The following is an 11,355-nucleotide window of genomic DNA, read 5'->3' on the forward strand; positions in this document are numbered from 1 at the left end:
CTCGTTCCATTTGTTTTACGGGGCAAACGTGAGACAACCTGAAAGACGACATTGACAGAGACGAGAGAGAGGTGTTACTAGTGGTTAGTGAGGAGGCAGCTAGTTCCTTGGAGAGAGAGGTGAGAGGTGTTACTAGTGGTTAGTGAGGAGGCAGCTAGTTCCTTGGAGAGAGAGGTGAGAGGTGTTACTAGTGGTTAGTGAGGAGGCAGCTAGTTCCTTGGAGAGAGAGGTGTTACTAGTGGTTAGTGAGGAGGCAGCTAGTTCCTTGGAGAGAGAGGTGAGAGGTGTTACTAGTGGTTAGTGAGGAGGCAGCTAGTTCCTTGGAGAGAGAGGTGTTACTAGTGGTTAGTGAGGAGGTGTTACTGAGAGGTGTTACTAGTGGTTAGTGAGGAGGCAGCTAGTTCCTTGGAGAGAGAGGTGAGAGGTGTTACTAGTGGTTAGTGAGGAGGCAGCTAGTTCCTTGGAGAGAGAGGTGAGAGGTGTTACTAGTGGTTAGTGAGGAGGCAGCTAGTTCCTTGGAGAGAGAGGTGAGAGGTGTTACTAGTGGTTAGTGAGGAGGCAGCTAGTTCCTTGGAGAGAGAGGTGAGAGGTGTTACTAGTGGTTAGTGAGGAGGCAGCTAGTTCCTTGGAGAGAGAGGTGTTACTAGTGGTTAGTGAGGAGGCAGCTAGTTCCTTGGAGAGAGAGGTGAGAGGTGTTACTAGTGGTTAGTGAGGAGGCAGCTAGTTCCTTGGAGAGAGAGCTAGTGAGAGGTGTTACTAGTGGTTAGTGAGGAGGCAGCTAGTTCCTTGGAGAGAGAGGTGAGAGGTGTTACTAGTGGTTAGTGAGGAGGCAGCTAGTTCCTTGGAGAGAGAGGTGAGAGGTGTTACTAGTGGTTAGTGAGGAGGCAGCTAGTTCCTTGGAGAGAGAGGTGAGAGGTGTTACTAGTGGTTAGTGAGGAGGCAGCTAGTTCCTTGGAGAGAGAGGTGAGAGGTGTTACTAGTGGTTAGTGAGGAGGCAGCTAGTTCCTTGAGAGAGAGGTGAGAGGTGTTACTAGTGGTTAGTGAGGAGGCAGCTAGTTCCTTGGAGAGAGAGGTGAGAGGTGTTACTAGTGGTTAGTGAGGAGGCAGCTAGTTCCTTGGAGAGAGAGGTGAGAGGTGTTACTAGTGGTTAGTGAGGAGGCAGCTAGTTCCTTGGAGAGAGAGGTGAGAGGTGTTACTAGTGGTTAGTGAGGAGGCAGCTAGTTCCTTGGAGAGAGAGGTGAGAGGTGTTACTAGTGGTTAGTGAGGAGGCAGCTAGTTCCTTGGAGAGAGAGGTGAGAGGTGTTACTAGTGGTTAGTGAGGAGGCAGCTAGTTCCTTGGAGAGAGAGGTGAGAGGTGTTACTAGTGGTTAGTGAGGAGGCAGCTAGTTCCTTGGTTAGTGAGAGAGAGGTGTTACTAGTGGTTAGTGAGGAGGCAGCTAGTTCCTTGGAGAGAGAGGTGAGAGGTGTTACTAGTGGTTAGTGAGGAGGCAGCTAGTTCCTTGAGAGAGAGGTGAGAGGTGTTACTAGTGGTTAGTGAGGAGGCAGCTAGTTCCTTGGAGAGAGAGGTGAGAGGTGTTACTAGTGGTTAGTGAGGAGGCAGCTAGTTCCTTGGAGAGAGAGGTGAGAGGTGTTACTAGTGGTTAGTGAGGAGGCAGCTAGTTCCTTGAGAGAGAGAGTGAGAGGTGTTACTAGTGGTTAGTGAGGAGGCAGCTAGTTCCTTGGAGAGAGAGGTGAGAGGTGTTACTAGTGGTTAGTGAGGAGGCAGCTAGTTCCTTGGAGAGAGAGGTGAGAGGTGTTACTAGTGGTTAGTGAGGAGGCAGCTAGTTCCTTTGAGAGGTGAGAGTGAGGCAGCTAGTTCCTTGGAGAGAGAGGTGAGGTGTTACTAGTGGTTAGTGAGGAGGCAGCTAGTTCCTTGGAGAGAGAGGTGAGAGGTGTTACTAGTGGTTAGTGAGGAGGCAGCTAGTTCCTTGAGAGAGAGGTGAGAGGTGTTACTAGTGGTTAGTGAGGAGGCAGCTAGTTCCTTGGAGAGAGAGGTGAGAGGTGTTACTAGTGGTTAGTGAGGAGGCAGCTAGTTCCTTGGAGAGAGAGGTGAGAGGTGTTACTAGTGGTTAGTGAGGAGGCAGCTAGTTCCTTGGAGAGAGAGTGAGACTAGTGGTTAGTGAGGAGGCAGCTAGTTCCTTGGAGAGAGAGGTGAGAGGTGTTACTAGTGGTTAGTGAGGAGGCAGCTAGTTCCTTGGAGAGAGAGGTGAGAGGTGTTACTAGTGGTTAGTGAGGAGGCAGCTAGTTCCTTGGAGAGAGAGGTGAGAGGTGTTACTAGTGGTTAGTGAGGAGGCAGCTAGTTCCTTGGAGAGAGAGGTGAGAGGTGTTACTAGTGGTTAGTGAGGAGGCAGCTAGTTCCTTGGAGAGAGAGGTGAGAGGTGTTACTAGTGGTTAGTGAGGAGGCAGCTAGTTCCTTGGAGAGAGAGGTGAGAGGTGTTACTAGTGGTTAGTGAGGAGGCAGCTAGTTCCTTGGAGAGAGAGGTGAGAGGTGTTACTAGTGGTTAGTGAGGAGGCAGCTAGTTCCTTGGAGAGAGAGGTGAGAGGTGTTACTAGTGGTTAGTGAGGAGGCAGCTAGTTCCTTGAGAGAGGTGAGAGGTGTTACTAGTGGTTAGTGAGGAGGCAGCTAGTTCCTTGGAGAGAGAGGTGAGAGGTGTTACTAGTGGTTAGTGAGGAGGCAGCTAGTTCCTTGGAGTGAGAGGAGCTAGTTCCTTGGAGAGAGAGGTGAGAGGTGTTACTAGTGGTTAGTGAGGAGGCAGCTAGTTCCTTGGAGAGAGAGGTGAGAGGTGTTACTAGTGGTTAGTGAGGAGGCAGCTAGTTCCTTGGAGAGAGAGGTGTTACTAGTGGTTAGTGAGGAGGCAGCTAGTTCCTTGGAGAGAGAGGTGAGAGGTGTTACTAGTGGTTAGTGAGGAGGCAGCTAGTTCCTTGGAGAGAGAGGTGAGAGGTGTTACTAGTGGTTAGTGAGGAGGCAGCTAGTTCCTTGGAGTGAGAGGTGTTACTAGTGGTTAGTGAGGAGGCAGCTAGTTCCTTGGAGAGAGAGGTGAGAGGTGTTACTAGTGGTTAGTGAGGAGGCAGCTAGTTCCTTGGAGAGAGGTGAGAGGTGTTACTAGTGGTTAGTGAGGAGGCAGCTAGTTCCTTGGAGAGAGAGGTGAGAGGTGTTACTAGTGGTTAGTGAGGAGGCAGCTAGTTCCTTGAGAGAGAGGTGAGAGGTGTTACTAGTGGTTAGTGAGGAGGCAGCTAGTTCCTTGGAGAGAGAGGTGAGAGGTGTTACTAGTGGTTAGTGAGGAGGCAGCTAGTTCCTAGTGTTTAGTGAGTGAGGAGGCAGCTAGTTCCTTGAGAGAGAGGTGAGAGGTGTTACTAGTGGTTAGTGAGGAGGCAGCTAGTTCCTTGGAGAGAGAGGTGAGAGGTGTTACTAGTGGTTAGTGAGGAGGCAGCTAGTTCCTTGGAGAGAGAGGTGAGAGGTGTTACTAGTGGTTAGTGAGGAGGCAGCTAGTTCCTTGGAGAGAGAGGTGAGAGGTGTTACTAGTGGTTAGTGAGGAGGCAGCTAGTTCCTTGGAGAGAGAGGTGAGAGGTGTTACTAGTGGTTAGTGAGGAGGCAGCTAGTTCCTTGAGAGAGAGGTGAGAGGTGTTACTAGTGGTTAGTGAGGAGGCAGCTAGTTCCTTGGAGAGAGAGGTGAGAGGTGTTACTAGTGGTTAGTGAGGAGGCAGCTAGTTCCTTGGAGAGAGAGGTGAGAGGTGTTACTAGTGGTTAGTGAGGAGGCAGCTAGTTCCTTGGAGAGAGAGGTGAGAGGTGTTACTAGTGGTTAGTGAGGAGGCAGCTAGTTCCTTGGAGAGAGAGGTGAGAGGTGTTACTAGTGGTTAGTGAGGAGGCAGCTAGTTCCTTGGAGAGAGAGGTGAGAGGTGTTACTAGTGGTTAGTGAGGAGGCAGCTAGTTCCTTGGAGAGAGAGGTGAGAGGTGTTACTAGTGGTTAGTGAGGAGGCAGCTAGTTCCTTGGAGGTGAGAGGTGTTACTAGTGGTTAGTGAGGAGGCAGCTAGGTGAGAGGTGTTACTAGTGGTTAGTGAGGAGGCAGCTAGTTCCTTGGAGAGAGAGGTGAGAGGTGTTACTAGTGGTTAGTGAGGAGGCAGCTAGTTCCTTGGAGAGAGAGGTGAGAGGTGTTACTAGTGGTTAGTGAGGAGGCAGCTAGTTCCTTGGAGAGAGAGGTGTTACTAGTGGTTAGTGAGGAGGCAGCTAGTTCCTTGGAGAGAGAGGTGAGAGGTGTTACTAGTGGTTAGTGAGGAGGCAGCTAGTTCCTTGAGAGAGAGGTGAGAGGTGTTACTAGTGGTTAGTGAGGAGGCAGCTAGTTCCTTGGAGAGAGAGGTGAGAGGTGTTACTAGTGGTTAGTGAGGAGGCAGCTAGTTCCTTGAGAGAGAGGTGAGAGGTGTTACTAGTGGTTAGTGGAGGCAGCTAGTTTAGTGAGGAGGCAGCTAGTTCCTTGGAGAGAGAGGTGAGAGGTGTTACTAGTGGTTAGTGAGGAGGCAGCTAGTTCCTTGAGAGAGAGGTGAGAGGTGTTACTAGTGGTTAGTGAGGAGGCAGCTAGTTCCTTGGAGAGAGAGAGGTGAGAGGTGTTACTAGTGGTTAGTGAGGAGGCAGCTAGTTCCTTGGAGAGAGAGGTGAGAGGTGTTACTAGTGGTTAGTGAGGAGGCAGCTAGTTCCTTGGAGAGAGAGGTGAGAGGTGTTACTAGTGGTTAGTGAGGAGGCAGCTAGTTCCTTGGAGAGAGAGGTGTTACTAGTGGTTAGTGAGGAGGCAGCTAGTTCCTTGGAGAGAGAGGTGAGAGGTGTTACTAGTGGTTAGTGAGGAGGCAGCTAGTTCCTTGGAGAGAGAGGTGAGAGGTGTTACTAGTGGTTAGTGAGGAGGCAGCTAGTTCCTTGGAGAGAGAGGTGAGAGGTGTTACTAGTGGTTAGTGAGGAGGCAGCTAGTTCCTTGAGAGAGAGGTGAGAGGTGTTACTAGTGGTTAGTGAGGAGGCAGCTAGTTTGGAGAGAGAGGTGAGAGGTGTTACTAGTGGTTAGTTGGTGGTTAGTGAGGAGGCAGCTAGTTCCTTGAGAGAGAGGTGAGAGGTGTTACTAGTGGTTAGTGAGGAGGCAGCTAGTTCCTTGGAGAGAGAGGTGAGAGGTGTTACTAGTGGTTAGTGAGGAGGCAGCTAGTTCCTTGGAGAGAGAGGTGAGAGGTGTTACTAGTGGTTAGTGAGGAGGCAGCTAGTTCCTTGAGAGAGAGGTGAGAGGTGTTACTAGTGGTTAGTGAGGAGGCAGCTAGTTCCTTGGAGAGAGAGGTGAGAGGTGTTACTAGTGGTTAGTGAGGAGGCAGCTAGTTCCTTGGAGAGAGAGGTGAGAGGTGTTACTAGTGGTTAGTGAGGAGGCAGCTAGTTCCTTGGAGAGAGAGGTGAGAGGTGTTACTAGTGGTTAGTGAGGAGGCAGCTAGTTCCTTGGAGAGAGAGGTGAGAGGTGTTACTAGTGGTTAGTGAGGAGGCAGCTAGTTCCTTGGAGAGAGAGGTGAGAGGTGTTACTAGTGGTTAGTGAGGAGGCAGCTAGTTCCTTGAGAGAGAGGTGAGAGTTAGTGAGGTGCTAGAGGTGTTACTAGTGGTTAGTGAGGAGGCAGCTAGTTCCTTGAGAGAGAGGTGAGAGGTGTTACTAGTGGTTAGTGAGGAGGCAGCTAGTTCCTTGAGAGAGAGGTGAGAGGTGTTACTAGTGGTTAGTGAGGAGGCAGCTAGTTCCTTGGAGAGAGAGGTGAGAGGTGTTACTAGTGGTTAGTGAGGAGGCAGCTAGTTCCTTGGAGAGAGAGGTGAGAGGTGTTACTAGTGGTTAGTGAGGAGGCAGCTAGTTCCTTGGAGAGAGAGGTGAGAGGTGTTACTAGTGGTTAGTGAGGAGGCAGCTAGTTCCTTGGAGAGAGAGGTGAGAGGTGTTACTAGTGGTTAGTGAGAGGTGTTACTAGTGGTTAGTGAGGAGGCAGCTAGTTCATTGAGAGAGAGGTGAGAGGTGTTACTAGTGGTTAGTGAGGAGGCAGCTAGTTCCTTGGAGAGAGAGGTGAGAGGTGTTACTAGTGTTTAGTGAGGAGGCAGCTAGTTCCTTGGAGAGAGAGGTGAGAGGTGTTACTAGTGTTTAGTGAGGAGGCAGCTAGTTCCTTGGAGAGAGAGGTGAGAGGTGTTACTAGTGTTTAGTGAGGAGGCAGCTAGTTCCTTGAGAGAGAGGTGAGAGGTGTTACTAGTGGTTAGTGAGGAGGCAGCTAGTTCCTTGGAGAGAGAGGTGAGAGGTGTTACTAGTGGTTAGTGAGGAGGCAGCTAGTTCCTTGAGAGAGAGTGTTACTAGTGGTGAGAGGTGTTACTAGTGGTGTTTAGTGAGGAGGCAGCTAGTTCTAGTGTTTGGAGAGAGAGGTGAGAGGTGTTACTAGTGTTTAGTGAGAGCAGCTAGTTCTAGTGGAGAGAGAGGTGAGAGGTGTTACTAGTGTTTAGTGAGGAGGCAGCTAGTTCCTTGAGAGAGAGGTGAGAGGTGTTACTAGTGGTTAGTGAGGAGGCAGCTAGTTCCTTGGAGAGAGAGGTGAGAGGTGTTACTAGTGGTTAGTGAGGAGGCAGCTAGTTCCTTGGAGAGAGAGTGTGAGAGGTGTTACTAGTGGTTAGTGAGGAGGCAGCTAGTTCCTTGGAGAGGTGTTACTAGAGGTGAGAGGTGTTACTAGTGGTTAGTGAGGAGGCAGCTAGTTCCTTGGAGAGAGAGGTGAGAGGTGTTACTAGTGTTTAGTGAGGAGGCAGTGAGAGGTGTTACTTGGAGAGGTGAGAGGTAGGTGTTACTAGTGGTTAGTGAGGAGGCAGCTAGTGTTGGAGAGAGAGGTGAGAGGTGTTACTAGTGGTTAGTGAGAGGCAGCTAGTAGTCCTTGGAGAGTTTAGGTGAGAGGTGTTACTAGTGTTTAGTGAGGCAGCTAGTTCCTTGGAGAGTTTAGTGAGAGGTGTTACTAGTGTTTAGTGAGAGGTGTTACTAGTTTTAGTGAGAGGTGTTACTAGTGTTTAGTGAGAGGTGTTACTAGTGTTTAGTGAGAGGTGTTACTAGTGTTTAGTGAGGAGGCAGCTAGTTCCTTGGAGAGTGTTACTAGAGGTGAGAGGTGTTACTAGTGTTTAGTGAGGAGTGCAGCTAGTTTTGGAGGAGAGAGAGGTGTTACTAGTGTTTAGTGAGGAGGCAGCTAGTTCCTTGAGAGAGAGGTGAGAGGTGTTACTAGTGTTTAGTGAGGAGGCAGCTAGTTCCTTAGAGAGAGGTGAGAGGTGTTACTAGTGGTTAGTGAGGAGGCAGCTAGTTCCTTAGGAGAGTGTTACTAGTGTTTAGTGTAGAGAGGTGTTACTAGTGTTTAGTGAGGAGGCAGCTAGTTCCTTGGAGAGAGAGGTGAGAGGTGTTACTAGTGTTTAGTGAGAGGTGTTACTAGCTAGTTCCTTGGAGAGAGAGGTGTTTAGTGAGAGGTGTTACTAGTGTTTAGTGAGGAGGCAGCTAGGTGTTCTAGTGTTTGGAGAGAGAGTGAGAGGTGTTACTAGTGGTTAGTGAGGAGGCAGCTAGTTTTTGGAGAGTTACTAGTGTTTAGGTGAGAGGTGTTACTAGTGTTTAGTGAGGAGGCAGCTAGTTACTAGTGGAGTGAGAGAGTTTAGTGAGAGGTGTTACTAGTGTTTAGTGAGGAGGCAGCTAGTTCCTTGAGAGTTTAGTGAGAGGTGTTACTAGTGTTTAGTGAGAGGTGTTACTAGTGTTTAGTGAGAGGTGTTACTAGTTTAGTGAGAGGTGTTACTAGTGTTTAGGAGAGGTGTTACTAGTGTTTAGGTGAGAGGTGTTACTAGTGTTTAGTGAGGAGGTTACTAGCTAGTTCCTTGAGAGGAGTTAGAGGTGAGAGGTGTTACTAGTGTTTAGTGAGAGGCAGTGTTACTAGTGTTTAGGAGTGAGAGGTGTTACTAGTGTTTAGTGAGAGAGTGTTTAGGTGAGAGGTGTTACTAGTGTTTAGTGAGGAGGCAGCTAGTTTTAGTGAGAGGTGTTACTAGTGTTTAGTGAGAGGTGTTACTAGTGTTTAGTGAGAGGTGTTACTAGTGGTTAGTGAGGAGGTGTTACTAGTGTTTAGTGTTACTAGTGTTTAGTGAGAGGTGTTACTAGTGTTTAGTGAGAGGTGTTACTAGTGTGTTTAGTGAGAGAGTGTTACTAGTGTTTAGGAGAGAGTGTTTAGTGAGAGGTGTTACTAGTGGTTAGTGAGGAGGCAGCTAGTTCCTTGGAGAGAGAGTGAGAGGTGTTACTAGTGTTTAGTGAGGAGGTGCTAGTGTTTAGCTAGTTCCTTGAGAGAGAGGTGAGAGGTGTTACTAGTGGTTAGTGAGGAGGCAGCTAGTTCCTTGGAGAGAGAGTGTTTAGTGAGAGGTGTTACTAGTGTTTAGTGAGGAGGCAGTTTAGTGTTTAGGTGTTCTAGTGTTTAGTGAGTGTTTAGTGTTTAGTGAGAGAGAGGTGTTACTAGTGTTTAGTGAGGAGGCAGCTAGTTTTGGAGAGAGAGGTGAGAGGTGTTACTAGTGTTTAGTGAGGAGGCAGTTAGTTTTAGGAGGAGAGTTTAGTGAGAGGTGTTACTAGTGTTTAGTGAGGTGTTACTAGTTTTTAGTGAGAGGTGTTACTAGTGTTTAGTGAGAGGTGTTACTAGTGTTTAGTGAGGAGGTGTTACTAGTGTTTGGAGAGTTACTAGTGTTTAGTGAGAGGTGTTACTAGTGTTTAGTGTTTAGAGAGTGTTACTAGCTAGTTTTGTTTAGTGAGAGGTGTTACTAGTGTTTAGTGTTTAGTGAGAGGTGTTACTAGTGTTTAGTGAGAGAGTGTTACTAGTGTTTTGGAGGTGTTACTAGTGTTTGAGAGGTGTTACTAGTGTTTAGTGTTTTGAGAGGTGTTACTAGTGTTTAGTGAGAGGTGTTACTAGTTCCTTGGAGTGAGAGGTGTTACTAGTGTTTAGGTGTTACTAGTGTTTAGTGAGGAGGTTAGCTAGTTTTAGTGTTTAGAGAGGTGTTACTAGTGGTTAGTGAGAGGTGTTTTGGAGTGAGAGGTGTTACTAGTGTTAGTGAGAGAGGCAGCTAGTTGTTTGGAGAGGTGTTAGAGTGTTTAGTGAGAGGTGTTACTAGTGTTTAGTGAGAGGTGTTACTAGTGTTTAGTGAGAGGTGTTACTAGTGTTTAGTGAGAGGTGTTACTAGTGTTTAGTGAGAGGTGTTACTAGTGTTTAGTGTTTAGTGAGAGGTGTTACTAGTGTTTAGTGTTTAGTGAGAGGTGTTACTAGTGTTTAGTGTTTAGTGAGAGGTGTTACTAGTGTTTAGTGTTTAGTGAGAGGTGTTACTAGTGTTTAGTGAGAGGTGTTACTAGTGTTTAGTGAGAGGTGTTACTAGTGTTTAGTGAGAGGTGTTACTAGTGTTTAGTGAGAGGTGTTACTAGTGTTTAGTGAGAGGTGTTACTAGTGTTTAGTGAGAGGTGTTACTAGTGTTTAGTGTTTAGTGAGAGGTGTTAGTGTTTAGTGTTTAGTGAGAGGTGTTACTAGAGGTGTTACTAGTGTTTAGTGTTTAGTGAGAGGTGTTACTAGTGTTTAGTGTTTAGTGAGAGGTGTTACTAGTGTTTAGTGTTTAGTGAGAGGTGTTACTAGTGTTTAGTGTTTAGTGAGAGGTGTTACTAGTGTTTAGTGAGAGGTGTTACTAGTGTTTAGTGTTTAGAGGTGTTACTAGTGTTTAGTGAGAGGTGTTACTAGTGTTTAGTGTTTAGTGAGAGGTGTTACTAGTGTTTAGTGAGAGGTGTTACTAGTGTTTAGTGTTTAGTGAGAGGTGTTACTAGTGTTTAGTGTTTAGTGAGAGGTGTTACTAGTGTTTAGTGTTTAGTGAGAGGTGTTACTAGTGTTTGTTTAGTGAGAGGTGTTACTAGTGTTTAGTGTTTAGTGAGAGGTGTTACTAGTGTTTAGTGTTTAGTGTGTTACTAGTGTTTAGTGAGAGGTGTTACTAGTGTTTAGTGTTTAGTGAGAGGTGTTACTAGTTTAGTTTAGTGAGAGGTGTTACTAGTGTTTAGTGAGAGAGGTGTTACTAGTGTTTAGTGAGAGGTGTTACTAGTGTTTACTGAGAGGTGTTTAGTGTTTAGTGAGAGGTGTTACTAGTGTTTAGTGTTTAGTGAGAGGTGTTACTAGTGTTTAGTGTTTAGTGAGAGGTGTTACTAGTGTTTAGTGAGAGAGGTGTTACTAGTGTTTAGTGTTTAGTGAGAGGTGTTACTAGTGTTTAGTGAGAGGTGTTACTAGTGTTTTGAGAGTGTTTAGTGTTTAGTGAGGTGTTACTAGTGTTTAGTAGTGTTTAGTGTTTAGTGAGAGGTGTTACTAGTGTTTAGTGTTTAGTGAGAGTGTTACTAGTGTTTAGTGAGAGGTGTTACTAGTGTTTAGTGTTTAGAGGTGAGAGTGTTACTAGTGTTTAGTGAGAGGTGTTACTAGTGTTTAGTGTTTAGTGAGAGGTGTTTAGTGTTTAGTGAGAGGTGTTACTAGTGTTTAGTGAGAGGTGTTACTAGTGTTTAGTGTTTAGTGAGAGGTGTTACTAGTGTTTAGTGAGAGGTGTTACTAGTGTTTAGTGTTTAGTGAGAGAGGTGTTTAGTGGTTAGTGTTTAGTGAGAGGTGTTACTAGTGTTTAGTGAGAGGTGTTACTAGTGTTTAGTGAGAGGTGTTACTAGTGTTTAGTGAGAGGTGTTACTAGTGTTTAGTGTTTAGTGAGAGGTGTTACTAGTGTTTAGTGTTTAGTGAGAGGTGTTACTAGTGTTTAGTGAGAGGTGTTACTAGTGTTTTGAGAGGTGTTACTAGTGTTTAGTGAGAGGTGTTACTAGTGTTTTACTAGTTTAGTGAGAGGTGTTACTAGTGTTTTGAGAGGTGTTACTAGTTTAGTGAGAGGTGTTACTAGTGTTTAGTGTTTAGTGAGAGGTGTTACTAGTGTTTAGTGAGAGGTGTTACTAGTGTTTAGTGAGAGGTGTTACTAGTGTTTAGTGAGAGGTGTTACTAGTGTTTAGTGAGAGGTGAGAGTGTTTAGTGTTTAGTGAGAGGTGTTACTAGTGTTTAGTGTTTAGTGAGAGGTGTTACTAGTGTTTAGTGTTTAGTGAGAGGTGTTACTAGTGTTTAGTGAGAGGTGTTACTAGTGTTTAGTGAGAGGTGTTACTAGTGTTTAGTGTTTAGTGAGAGGTGTTACTAGTGTTTAGTGAGAGGTGTTACTAGTGTTTAGTGTTTAGTGAGAGGTGTTACTAGTGTTTAGTGAGAGGTGTTACTAGTGTTTAGTGTTTAGTGAGAGGTGTTACTAG

This window comes from Oncorhynchus gorbuscha, unplaced genomic scaffold (assembly GCF_021184085.1).
Source record: "Oncorhynchus gorbuscha isolate QuinsamMale2020 ecotype Even-year unplaced genomic scaffold, OgorEven_v1.0 Un_scaffold_1470, whole genome shotgun sequence".
In the NCBI taxonomy this organism is placed as follows: domain Eukaryota; kingdom Metazoa; phylum Chordata; class Actinopteri; order Salmoniformes; family Salmonidae; genus Oncorhynchus; species Oncorhynchus gorbuscha.